Here is a 14,093-nt window from a genome sequence, read left to right on the forward strand (position 1 = left end):
CACCTCCTGTAACTCTAAAACTATTCTAAAATTAAAAGTTTGTTTTAAAACATGTTGTTTAATCAGAAGTAACTTCTATGTTTCTAGGTAAGAAAATGCAAAAGCAGTAAAAATATCAATTCTCCCCAAATAAATTTATAAAATGAGTGCAATTCTAATCAAAACTAATATTCTTAGAAATGACAAAAATATTCCAGAGTTTTTTTATAGAAATAATCAGATAATAGCCAAGAAAATATTTCTCAAAAATTAGTGAAAGTGGACTTGTATCAACAGATATTAAACTATTTTATAAAGCTATAAAAAATTAAAATACAAACATAGGAAAAGACATACAGATTAATGGAACAGAGGAGACAGTCAAGAATACATAATTTAGTCTACAATAATTAATTGATAAATAATTAAACAAAAAGTGGGAAAGTTAATTATTAAAATTCCAAATTAATTTCATTTGAATTCAAAAGTTAAATAAATAAATAAATTTTTTTTTAAAAAAACGAAAGTTAAAAGTAAAAAATCATAAAAAATTTGAAAATTAGGAAAATATAAGTAATATATTTCATGGTGAGCTTTTCAGTGTGAAAGTAGAGGCAAGGACAATAAGGAAAAATACAACTTTTGTGTCCACAAATAGAAATGAAATTAAATAACACAAGAAAAACTGGGAAGAAATACACTTACAACATACATGACCAGCAAAAGGTTAATATCCTTAATATATTAAAGAAATCCATAAGAAAAAGATGAGCAAATCACCCAAAACAGGAATAAAATCATGAACAGGAAATTCACTCATGAATAAATTAATGCCAATAAAGCCATCAAAAAAAAATTCTCAACACTGGTAAACAAAGAAGTAAAATTAAAGCAACAAGTTTCCCTACCAGGCTGACAAACAATGAAACAATAAGAGGAATGATAACACCCAGTGTTGACAAAGGTGTGTGGAAATGAACACTGTCAAACAATGCTCCTGGGGGTTAAACTTGGGACACTTTCAGGAGGACAAGTTGGCAATGATAACAGCAATAATAACAATAATAATAGCCAAGAGTTCTGTGCTCACTGTGGGCCAGGCCATGATCTAAGAGCTTACCATGTATTGCACCACATGCATCTCCTAGCAACTCAATAAAGGAGGTACTGTTATTATCCACATTCACCAAGAAGGAAACTGTGTCTTGTGAGATCCTCTAAGGCCATTCAGCTAGCAGGCGGCAGAGCTGAGACTCAATCCTAAGTGGTCTGACTCCCGAGCCTGTATCCTCACCTGTGATGGATGTGCTGTAACCCAGGGATCCTGCTTCTAGGAATTCACCCTAAGAAAACAATTGGCAATGTTTCCACACTTATATGTACAAGCTTGTTTATTGCAACAATTTTATTTTAAAAAGGGGGAAAGGCAATAATGTAAATTATCAGCAGTAGAGAACTGATTAAATAAATTCACATCTATCTACACAATAGGATATTTATTTTTTAGTCATTAAAACACACTGTGGAAAAATAATGACATATTATTGTTAGGTGAAAAGAAGTAGGCTTTATGATAACCAACATGCAGTTTTATACTCTAAAGTAATGACAATGTAATGTAGGCCATAGATGAGTAAGCATGCATTGCTTTTGTAATAGCAAGTTGTATACTTTGTTCCTTGCTTTAAAATAATAAAGATAAACTGTTTCTTTTGAGTCCCATCTTTGATGTGTCTTCCTTCCTTCATTCTGATTTCTATTTCACAAAACTTGTAACACAGGTACCCCCTGTCCTGGGTTGGAGAACAGTATATTAAGAAACAAATGAACAAAATACACTACAATAAATGATCCTTGACTGAGGCCTTTGAAGGACCAGGAGATGACAGGTCACAAACACAAATTAGTGAATTCAGAGTTAATTCACGAAGCCTCTCCAGCTTCCTCCATGTGCTTGTGCTTCTCAGACCCTCAAGCACAAGGCCAGGGAACAGGGATTCAGGAGCGAGTGGACGGGAGCAGGACAAGCACCTGGCCTTTGTCTGCAGATCATCCTCCTGGCCCCAGGCAGGCACGGTGGAAGGAGCTGGAATATGGGGGGGGGGTCCCCTCATAGCTTGTGAAAGTTGGGCAACCAGTACAGTGCTCTGTCTGACCCCTAGAACCTTGCAGGCCAAGACCACGAGCAGCCCAGCTGAAGTGGTGTGGTGGGGCAGTCACAAGTGACAGGTCTCCTAAGGTTTCTGATCCACAGTGTTATCCAGCTTTCACAGTGTGCTGAGCCTTTATTCCTGCCAGGATGTCCCCTAGAGGCTTGTGGCACTTTTTGGTCTATCAAACACATTCATGTCCACTATCTCTTTCCATCCTGGGAGCAGCCTGCCTGGTGCCACTGTAATCAAGCCCTTGTGGCCATGTTCTCTGCTGTCTCCCCAGCATCCAGAACAGCACCTGTCTGTGTCCACTGAATGGCAATGGATACAGCATCAAACGGACATTAATGGCAATGTGCATCACATTCTCATCTGTTAGATGGAGGCATCAGTACCCACTCCTCTGGGTTATTGTGGAGATAAAATCAGGTCTTGCTTGTAAAACCCTTGTCGAGATGGCTGACACATTGTATGAGGAAAATGAAAGTATCTGAAGAACCAAAGAAATTAAATGTGGAAGGCATCCCCCTTTCCTCAAGTCAGAGGTGGAGCAGCCTGCCAAGTTCCCGAGACCCAGGGTTTCCTGATGCGCAGGAAACCTTGCAGGGTGTGGTGAGGCTGTACCCCAGTTCACCAGCGCCCCCTCCGCCCATTCATTATTACAGCTGAGCAGTTAAGAAATCCCTATTTCTTGTTGCGGAAACTTTGCAGAGGAAAGGCAGCACCTGAGGGGCCAGGTTGCCAAACTGACCTTCTGAGCTTTGTTGGCAGAGTCAGCATGTCCTGGGAGAAGCTTTTGCAGAAGGGGTGATGGAGTTATGCCGATCTAGCCTTTCCCTTGTGATGAAAGCCACAGGCCCCTCTTCCTCCTGCAAACTCTGGAGGTCTCACCTGCTGCCTCAGCCCTGGGGAGAAGGGGAACCGCCTAGAGGCTATGCAGGATTTCTGGGTCTCCCCACACCCCTCCTCCTTAGCAGGGCATCTGGTCATCGCCAGGGACACCAAATGGGGCCCCATGGGGCCGTTTTACCACAGAACTAGTCATCCCCAGGCATAACTGCCCCCCACAGCTACATAAAGTGACGCTCCATCGGAGAACGCGGCATAATAGACTCTGCTCTCACTTCTCCTGGCCTCTGAGGACGGCCAGGGAGCCCTGGATGGTGCAGGGCTCCAAATGAACACTCTAGCACTCACACACTTGTGTGGTTTGAAGCAACTTCCTCAGCCTTGCTGAGCCTGCATTTACTCAGCTGCCCCATGGTCGTAACAACAACGCCAAAATCACAAGCTAACTTAAAGATTAAATAAGGGCTTCCCTGATGGCGCAGTGGTTAAGAATCCACCTGCCAGTGCAGGGGACATGGGTTCAAGCCCTGATCTGGGAAGATCCCACATGCCGCGGAGCAGCTAAGCCTGTGCACCACAACTACTGAGCCTGAGCTCTAGAGCCCACGAGCCACAACTACTGAAGCCCACACACTCTGGGGTCCATGCTCTGCAGCAAGAGAAACCACTGCAATGAGAAGCCCACTCACCGCAATGAAGAGTAGCCCCTGCTCGCCGCAACTGGAGAAAGTCCGCGCACAGTAACGAAGACCCAACACAGCCCAATAAATAAATAAATAAATAAAATTATTCTTTAAGAAAAGATTAAATGAAAGAACTCTGTGACTACTGGTCAGGGCAAAGGTTTTCAACAATTTATTTGTTTGCTCCACGTGACAAGGGAGCCAGTCAAACGCGGTCATCATGGCAAGGTCCACCTTCTAACATTTTCCGGGGCCACTGCCAGTCCCTGCCTGGAACTGTTCCCACTGTGCTTTCTCTCCAGCAAGCCCGCTCCCACCTCCAGGCAACTCAGCTTTTCCTCTGGATGCCAATATTTGAAGAAATAACTTCGCTAATAAAATTAAGATAAAAGTCAATTCTCCTCTACATGGCTTTCAGCCCCCTCCGTGATGCAACCAAGCGGTGCCTCACCCTTCACTCCGCGCATGCGCCATCGCGCCATCCTTCCAAACCCAGGATGACTTGCACGTGCCCTGCTGTCTTACACCCACACATTTGCACATGCTCTTCCCTCTGTCTTGAATTCCTCCTCCACCCTTTTGTCCCTCTGACATATTCTGAAGGATCTGAGCTCTAGGAAGACCCCACCACTCTATGCGCCTCTAGTGCAGCCTCTAGAGGGTGTCCTTGTGTGTCACCCTGTACTGCAATCATTCATCTACACATCTGTCTTCCGTGCTTCCATGCGAGCTCCTGGAGGGGCTGTGTCTTCTACATCTCTGTATCTCCGTATTCTACTCCAGAGTAAATGTTCAATGAGAGAGTGAATGCCATTTCCTTCTTGGTTCAGCACAATTTTCTGGGTCAGAAGGAAAGTCCTTTTCTAGTCCACCTCTACTCTGACATCTCAAACCAGCTGACCTCTCCTCAAGTCCCAGGTACAGTGTTCCCCTCATTCATCTCTTTCCTGGGCATCCAGCATAAGTCAACTCCCCATCCACCAGCAATGAGATTTTATATGTACCCACATTTGCATTTAACTATATTTGCATTTATCTTTTTTGTGGGCAAACACAGAGCAGAGGGTGTTAATTTCAGCAGGTGCCCTCCAAGGGTAAGTATGTGGTCTGTGGCTATAGAGTAGAATCAGAGAGATTGGTCAGCCAAGGCTTGAAACCACAATTTCCTATCATTTTGTCAAGACAAATGAAAGAAATGCCCCAGAGATGAGCTCCATCACAATCTGAGGACAGTAAGGGTAACAGTAAATAATAATTCTGGAGCCCTAATAATATACCAATCAACCCTAGAATAATGCTAACACTTACTGAATGTTTTCTATGTGCTGAGCAGAATACTAAGACGTTTACATGGACTAAGGACTCAACATTCATACCTGTATAAAGGATCTACCACTTATAGTTGTGCAACCCAGAGTAATGGCATTGCTTGTTTTTGCCTCCATTTCCTCAGGGGTAAAATGGGGATAGTCAGGGTACCTGCATCATAATGATTAAATGAGTTATTATACATAAATATTTAGTATGCCTCCCAAAAATGTGACCCCACCCCACCCCCAAAGTTAATCTGAACCTGAAGTTATTAGTCCTAACCACTGGGGTCTATCACTTCAGCGCTGCAGTGTGGCTCAGGCTGTCAAAGGGAGGAGAACTAAAACCAACAGGTGGGGGGAACAGGAGGCAGCTATCAACTCATTATAATTACGTTTTTCTAATAAAGCCTTTAAAATGACAAATGCACGCAACAGGGAGGAGATATGGGGATATATGTATATGTATAGCTGATTCACTTTGTTATAAAGCAGAAACTAACACACCATTATAACGCAATTAAACTCCAATAAAGATGTTAAAAATAAAATAAAATAAAATGATAAATGCAGCAATTTGACTTCTCTACCTTTGAGAAACTATCATTCATGTGTATAAGTAGGCATATATGAAAACATGCATGGAAGCCATGTTTGCAATCATGAAAATTGGAGTAATCTCTATGTCCATCCATTTAGGAATGGTCAAATAGACTGTGGCAGATCCAACCTATAAATTACTAAGGAATACCGGCAAGCAATAATATGACTTTATACCTGTCAACAGTATGGTTGAGGCACTGTTCTAAGTGCTTACGTAAATTAACTCATTTAATCCTCACAAGAACTGTATGGGTATAGGTATGCTATAGTCCCAGTTAACAAAGGGGGAAACTGGAGACTAGGGGAGTTTAATAATTTAGATCATGCAAATAGCAAGTGACAAAGCTGTGAACTGAAGCCAGGCAGTCTGGCTCCAGAGTTCATCCTCTTAACAATTGCACTAATCTATTGTTGAGTGGGAAAAAAAAAAGTAAGGGGCAGAAAGACACATAAGACACATGGTATTCATGTAAAATGTACATATACTACTATATTGTTTCTAAATATGTACATAATGGCAAGAAAATGATCTACCAAAAAAAATCATACCAAATTATAACACTGGTTGCCTGTGCAAAGGCAACATGGATTTAGGAACAAGGATTGGGAGGGATGACCAGGAAGAATATCACCCTGATCTAAAGTGTCTTAAATTTTTAAAAGATAATGCATTCCAGTATTGTGGAATAATCAGAAACTTATAAAGATAGCCAGAAGAAACCAGATGCTTCAGGATTAAATCACCTCCCAAATACTAAAACAGTTGAAGATATATACCTTAGATTGCCACTCTTAAGGTATTTTATAGCAGGGATCCAAACATCAGTGAGTGACTGGTCGTCACCTTAGGTAAGTAAACTCAACATGCTCCAAATTACTCATCAAATTCCAGATTTTATCTTCAAACTTCTCACCTCTCTTGTCTCCCCTAGGTCCATGAAAAACATTGCTTACATTTACCTAAATGTCACTATAATTCCTTTAATTCTGTCCATTTTTCCAACTTTAGCTTCTTTGCCCCTACTAAGAACTTTATTCTTCTGTAGCCTTTTAATCCTTTGAAGATGGCTCTTCAGCAAGCCCTAAGCCTTTTGTTCTCCATGCTAGTCGTGGTGCTGGTGAGAATGAGAAGCAGTAGTGTTGGTGGTGGCAGTGGTGGTAAGAAGAGAATGAATTGTGGTAACAGTAGTGGTGGTAATGATGGTAGTGGAGGTGCTGGTGGTGATGACAGTGGTAGTAGTGCTAAAGGTGGTAGATGTGATCGTGGTGGTGGCAGTGGAGGTGGTGACAGTGGGGATGATGAAGGTGATAGAGGTGGCAGAGATGGTAGTGATGGTGAGAATTAGTGGAGATGGCAGTGGTAGTGCTTATAATTGTGCTGGTGTTCATGGTAGTGGTGAAGGTGATAGAAGTGATAGAGCTGGTGGAGGTGGTAGTGGTGATGGTGAGAATGAGCAGAGGTTGCAGTGGTAGTAGTGGGGTAATGACGATGCTGTTGTAGCAGATGATAACATATAGTATTTGGCATTTGATGTAGTATTGAAAGGAATGGCAATGTAGACATGGTGGCAGTGGGGCTGGAGATCATGAAAATAGGGGTGTTGAACTGAAACTAGGCACATTGCAAAAAGCAACTCTAGATGTAGGGCTGATTACCTGTCTACTAAGACCAAAGCCCCTCCCCCATTTCTGCTGCTGCCTTTGGCCAGGATAAGCAGAGGGAAGGGTACATGAGCCAGAATGAGAGGAGCAAATAGGATGATACTTCCCAGGCAGGGTGGTCTCTAGGACTTTCCTCACCCCTCCCCAGCCACAGCAGTTTGTTCTGGATCTCAGCTTCCCATGTCTATTCCATTTTGTGTTTGTCCATGATGGCAATTTCCTGTGTGCTTCTGACAGAAAGAAGAATGGGAAGAGAATAAGGTAAGTCTGCCAAGGTAGGCCTTTAGAGTCTCTCTTAACCCACCCTGGGCAAACTTTGGCCAGACCTGTGAAAGCCTGGTCCTGCTAGTTGTCATTTCCCATGTGGAGAAGTCAACAAGAAGGAGTGCGAGGCCATGTTCCAGTGGTGGTGGCCAGGCCCTGCTAGCCACACCTGTCCAACACCCCCACAGACACTGAGCCCTGCAGAGGGGCACTCGGACTGCTCTGCCACAGATAGCAAGGTGAGCAATTAGGCTTGGAAATCAGAAACAATATATTTTAAAGAAAAACAAATCACTGTGCCTGTAGCAGCCTGTCCAAACAGAGCAACCACAACAGCCATGGCATCTCTGGAACTCACTGGCATTGCTGAGACTCATTCCAGCAAAGACAACAATTAAGTTGGACTTGAACCAGGTTAATTCCATCTGAAGCAACTTAATTGTCTCACATTTGATTCATTGGGGGTTTAGGCATAAGGAACAGCAATTCATGTCACCCTGCTCTCACCTCTTTCTGGTGCCTTCCTCTGGAGTTAATTGGGTTTCCAAGATCTGATACTTCTGAGCAAGGTTTGGGATGAAGTGTGGCATCAATATCTCTTGTCTGTAGCCAAGTCTTAAGTGGTGATGATAATGATGTTGATGGTAGTGGTGCCACTAAGGGCTCCCAACCAGAGCTGGATGACCTACTCACCAGGACAAACTCATCTTCCAATGAATAATAACATCCTCCTAGGGCCACAAATTCCAAGCATCTCCTAAAATTATTACTCTTTCTTTTTATTCTTCCTCTTATTCTCTCAAAAGTCTGATTATCTGTTCCCTATTAGGTACAATCACCTTGGTTATGATATTTCCCCTTATTTTGTTTAACCCACCTTTAACAGGGCACCACTACATGACAGACACTGGGGTAAGTACTGGAGGTTCAGTGATCAGTAAGTTTCAGTTCTACCCTCAAGGAGTTCTTAGTCCAGCAAAGGAGACAGACATTAACACATAATGTAAACACAATATGGAAAGTGATTTTTAAAATAATAATAATAAGCTCAGAATATTTTAGGGGTTCAGAAAGGGGGCACATAGCGTTAGAAGAGGCTTCATGGAATAGGTAATATCTGACTTGGCTAAGAATCTCTTTTCCAACCAACCCAAAGCAAGGATGACTTGGGGTCCCAAAGCCTGGACATCCCCTGCTGAAGGGAGCCACAATAGTCCCCCCATTCTATCATGGAATCTTAATAAGTCTGCTTGAATTCCAGCTTCTAAGGGTCCTTATTATCTGGGTTCCTTGGAGATCTCGGCCTGGAAGGGGATCTGTGTATACGTGTTTTGTCCCTGTTTAGAGTAATATGTGACAACTGGACAGCTCTCAGAAAATATTAGCTGATGCTGATGTTGATACAGAATTGTATCACACAGGATGGCAGAGTCTGAAAAGCTTGGGCTTTGGAGTCAGACAGACCTGCCTATAATCCTGGCTCAGTTACTTTTGAGTGTGTGACCTTGGGCACATTATGTTTTACATTATGTGTTAATGTCTGTCTCCCTTGCTGGACTAAGAACTCCTTGAGAGTAGAACTGAAACTTACTCATCATTGAACTTCCCGTACTTAGCCCAGTGTCTGTCATGTAGTGGCGCTCCTCAGACTTCACTTTAGTCATCTGTAGAATGTGGATAATAGTCCCCGGGGTGTGGTGAGGTTTAAATTAAGAAACACTAGAGTATTCAGCATAGCGTTTGTCACACAGTATGTGCTCAACAAACAGTAGTTGCTATGATTGGAAATAATAGTGTTAAGTACTGAATGAGTGACTCAGAGAAGAACATGGGAGAGAACTGGACAAAGGGACAGGCTAGTCAGACCTCCAATCCAACATGGACCATAGGGAAGGCAAACCCACTGGAGAAAATCTGTCCCTGAAAGATTTCCCCTGTTCACTTTTCCACTCTCATCCCCTCAATGACACCTGACATTTCACTGTAAGAGCTTCAACCTTTCTACCATAATTCTGACCCTAATAAACTGCGTGCCCCTGATGAAGACCCACTTTGAATTACTATCGAATGTCTACACTCTGATTTAAATGAATTGTACAATCTTTCCTTGAATTCAGCATTTAATCAAACACCTACCATTTTCCAATAGCTTTTCCAAATAGTAGATCTTGTTTAATCCCCACAACACCCTCAAAACATAGGCAAATCAAACCCATTTTCACACAAGGACATAGGCTCAGAAAGGTTCAGTCACAATACGTGTGGCCCCACGGCTAGCGAGTGATAAAACCGGTCTGCTGCCTCACATCTCCTCACAGTCCCCAGAGTCTCCTCACAACCCAGGGATCATTTTCAAGAATGAGTTGGAGGCAGAAAGGAAGAGGCTGGGGCACTAACAGTAGGACTAGGGGCTCAGAGGACACGCAGCCTACTTCACGGTGTGTCTCTGGCTTGCCTCCAAGACAGCCCCTCCTGAGTCTGCATCTCCCTCAGGTCCAGGGATCTGCTTCAGCAGGGAGAGAGGTGGACCTGCCCTCACACTTCTGACCCTTCCTCCTGCCCTTAACTGAACATGGGGGCAGGACTCCTACAGCACAGTCTGTATAACCCAGGAGGACGTTTGGAACCCCGCAAATGGAGATAGCAGGGTCCATGTTATAATCTAGGGTTTCCAAAACCTTAATAATTCACAGACCTCCTTCATAGATTTTCCCATATCCATGCATTATCTGTATTATTAATACTTTTCTCTAGGTCAAGTCACTGTTTACTTAGCCAAATTTATTTGAAAAGGTGTATGACCGTATAGCACTTTCTTTTTCCTCATCCTAAGCAATAATATCCATAAAAGTCATAAATCGGAGGTGTTTGTTCTAATACACATTAAAAGTAGCGCATAGCTATAAACAGTTCTGGAAAATATATCAAATGTTATGATAATATCACCTTTGCATTCTATTCAAGGCATGAAGAGATGATTAAAATAAAATTTTACTTTGACAATCTATCCAAATTAGCAAATGAGTGAAAATATTATGCTCATTAAGATCTTTTTGAAAGTCAGAAGTAACATTTGAATAGTATTTTCTTCACTCTCTTTGCAAATTATCACCCAGTTATATATTTACACCTGTGTAATAAATATTTTCTACCTCTTTCCACAGTCTTAAAATATAAACAGTTCATTGTTTTTTTTAAAAGGGAGGGATGGGGGGGGAAAGTATCTCTTCTCTTTTGCTCTTCCTTCACAAGTGCTCAAACGAGTGGTTTATATTCCCAGATTTCATTTCCTAATCCTTTCTCTCAATTAAAAATGTGCATTCTCATATTTCCTGGAGGAAGATAATTCCAAGTGGAATGTAGCATTGACTGCAGGGACATTGAAATTCAGAAACTGGAGATATATGTCTAGCTGTGAATGAAAGAATCCCCTATAGATTTATATAAAATACTAGGTATTATATAAAGATCTAAAGAAAAAATTTTTAATTTAAAAAAACAAAAGTGCACAGGGAACTCTACTCAATACTCTGTAATGACCTATATGGGAAAAGAATCTTAAAAAAAGAGTGGATATATGCATATGTATAACAGATTCACTTTGCTGTACACCTGAAAATAACACAGCATTGTAAATCAACTATACTCCAATAAAAATATTTTTTATTTTTTTTTTAATTTAAAAATAAAAATGTTCATTCATTGTCCAGGGTTGGAATTTGGTTTTCTCATATGCTAACCCAATAATTGTGAGGTTGGTATTATTTTATACCTTGTTTTAAGGTAAGGTCAAGTGACTTGCCCCAAATTCCAAGACTAGTAAGGAAAGAACTCAGGATCCAAACACACAGTCTAGCACAAACTTCAATATTTTCCTAACAGGAAAAAAAGTAGTGCATAGCTATTAAAATAAGGAGGGTATGTGATTCACCAGTAGCAAACACACCTCACTTTATATAACTCTTCTGTAATCTATATAAGATACAGTGGGGATTATGAGGAGTAAATTGTCCTAATGAATCATAGAGAGCAATTAAATACATGAATAATTTAATCAGATATTAACAATTAGTAGGTTAATATGTAGTAATCATGTTGATAATGAAATCACATCAATAATTCAAAAGCCTGTTCTGACATCCAGTTTAAAACTTCTTTTTTTTTTTAATTTATTTATTTTATTTATTTTTGGCTGCATTGGGTCTTCATTTCTGCGCGCAGGCTTTCTCTAGTTGCGGTGAGTGGGGGCTACTCTTTGTTGCGGTGAGTGGGCTTCTCATTGCGGTGGCTTCACTTGTTGCAGAGCACGGGCTCTAGGCGCACAGGCTCAGTAGTTGTGGCGCACGGGCTCTAGAGTGCAGGCTCAGTAGTTGTGGCGCACGGGCTTAGTTGCTCCGCAGCATGTGGGATCTTCCCCAACCAGGGACTGAACCCGTGTTCCCTGCATTGGCAGGCGGATTCCTAACCACTGCACCACCAGGGAAGCCCTAAAACTTCTAAAAATATAATCTGAATTCTCTCCGTCTTTGTGGGCCAAACAGGCCTTATAATTTCCTGGAGTTGCCAGAATTAGATCAGAGAACCCAGACTTGGGTAGGGAGAGAAAGACATTCTGACCAGACTCAAACCAGCATTGTTATAAATCCTGAAACAATCCTTCAGTTCCTTCTCTCTCTCCTTCCCTCCATTCTCTACTTCATTCTTTCTTTTTTTTCTTCTCTTTTCAATAAACACTGACTCAGGGCCTGATGTGTCCATGGGCTCCAGGTTTACTAAGAGCTACAGTGCCATCCCTACCCTCCAGGAGCAAACAATCTTGTTGGGGAGGTGAAAATAGGACGAAGATTAATACCCTCCCCACCCAGGCTAAAACAACTACTATCCAGGCCACTGACAATTCCAGGAGTGGGCAGATGGGGAGCAGTTCATTCATTCATCCGTCCATTCTACATGCATTCGCTGTGGGCTGTGCCAGGCATTGTGCTGAATGCTTGAGGTACAGGACAGTGAACAAGACCTGACACCCCCTCCAAGAAGACCTCAGTCTAGTGGGAGACAGGATGACCGTCCTGCAAGTGAAGTGCTCTCTCCATCAGACTGGGGTGCCGGGGAAGTTTTGCTGGAGGGGTGATGTCTGACAGAGTGTTGAAAGGAAAATAAAAGTTTGACAAATGGAGGAAAGGGGGCATTCACAGATGCAGGGGAAAGCACAGGAAAAAACACAAAGGCATTAAACACAGCCTGGCTCAGCAGGGGAGGAGGTCATTGAGTTTGTCTGGAGCAAAATGCCTCTCTAGGGCAATAGTCAGAGGTGGGCAGAAACTGACCCACAAAAGGCCCTTTGAACTAAGAAATCTGGGCTTCATCCTGATGTGGGGACACTGAAGATTTTTAGCAGAAGAATGACATACTAGGGCAAATCCACTGCCATGGCTAGAGACACAGGTCATGATGAATGATGTGGGTCAGTTCCACAGACAATACAGTTGTTGTGGACACCAAGGGCTGGCTGACAAGTGAGGGTCGAGAGCAATCCCAGGGCCAGGGAGGAGTGCCCACAATCCTGTCTGCCTTCCCAGGAGAGAGGGAAGAGGTTCTCCAAGAAAGAGTCGGGCATGAGGAGAGGAGACAGACACATGCACACATACATGGACTTATGTACACACATCACATGCATAAACACACATAGACATACACATATGTACACACATCCCATGTATACACATACACATACATGTGAAGGCAGTGCCAGAGCCAAAGCCTAAATCTGGAGAAACCTATCTACAGTTTTCACTGTTTCCCAATCCTAACTCAAAACTTACCTCTTTCAAGAAAAATTTTCCAACCACTTCTTTTCTCCACGTCCCCTTGCCCCTCGGGCACTCAGCTCCCATTACACTCAAGCATCTTGAGTGACTTCTTTTCCAAATGCCCAACTAAACTGTGTACTCCTTCTCTGCCCCTTCTGCAAACCCTCTCACACACAAATGAAAAGATGTTGCTTCCAACCACACATTCCCAAGGGAATGGTGGCCCAAAGGTCTGTGAAGAGAAGATGGCATTGAAGGAGACAAGATGAAAACATCTGGAGGAAAACAATGGTATTGTGGAGTTAGACAGAGTCTAGGGGAACTGAGGCACTAGATCCTGCACAAGGAGAGTCAGGGGAGACGAGAAGTAAAGGTTGAGGGGGGTGTCCTCACGTAACAAAAACTTTCTCCTCCACTACTGTGCAGCCATCCTGCATATAAAGTCCCACCCAGCAGTCCATCAGGGAGACAACCAAGACCCAAAGAAATTCAGTAATGAGGTCTCGAGGGCACAGAGGTTCCAGCACAGCTGGAAGGTCTAAGTGGTAAGACTCAGAATGGACAGTGGAGCACAGAGACTAAAACTAGTGGTTAAGAGACCATGGAGGGACAAGGGGGTATGTGCATGATGACAAAGTCATATGGAAAATCAGCACCCAAACCTGAGAATTTATATGAAAGAGAAGGATAAATGAAAAGAAAAAAGAGCAAGATAAAATACTCACCAAAACTTTAACACCAGTTGTATTTGAATACTGGAATTATAGGTGACTGTTTTTC

This window comes from Eschrichtius robustus, chromosome 3 (genome assembly GCF_028021215.1).
Source record: "Eschrichtius robustus isolate mEscRob2 chromosome 3, mEscRob2.pri, whole genome shotgun sequence".
Taxonomy (NCBI): Eukaryota; Metazoa; Chordata; class Mammalia; order Artiodactyla; family Eschrichtiidae; genus Eschrichtius; species Eschrichtius robustus.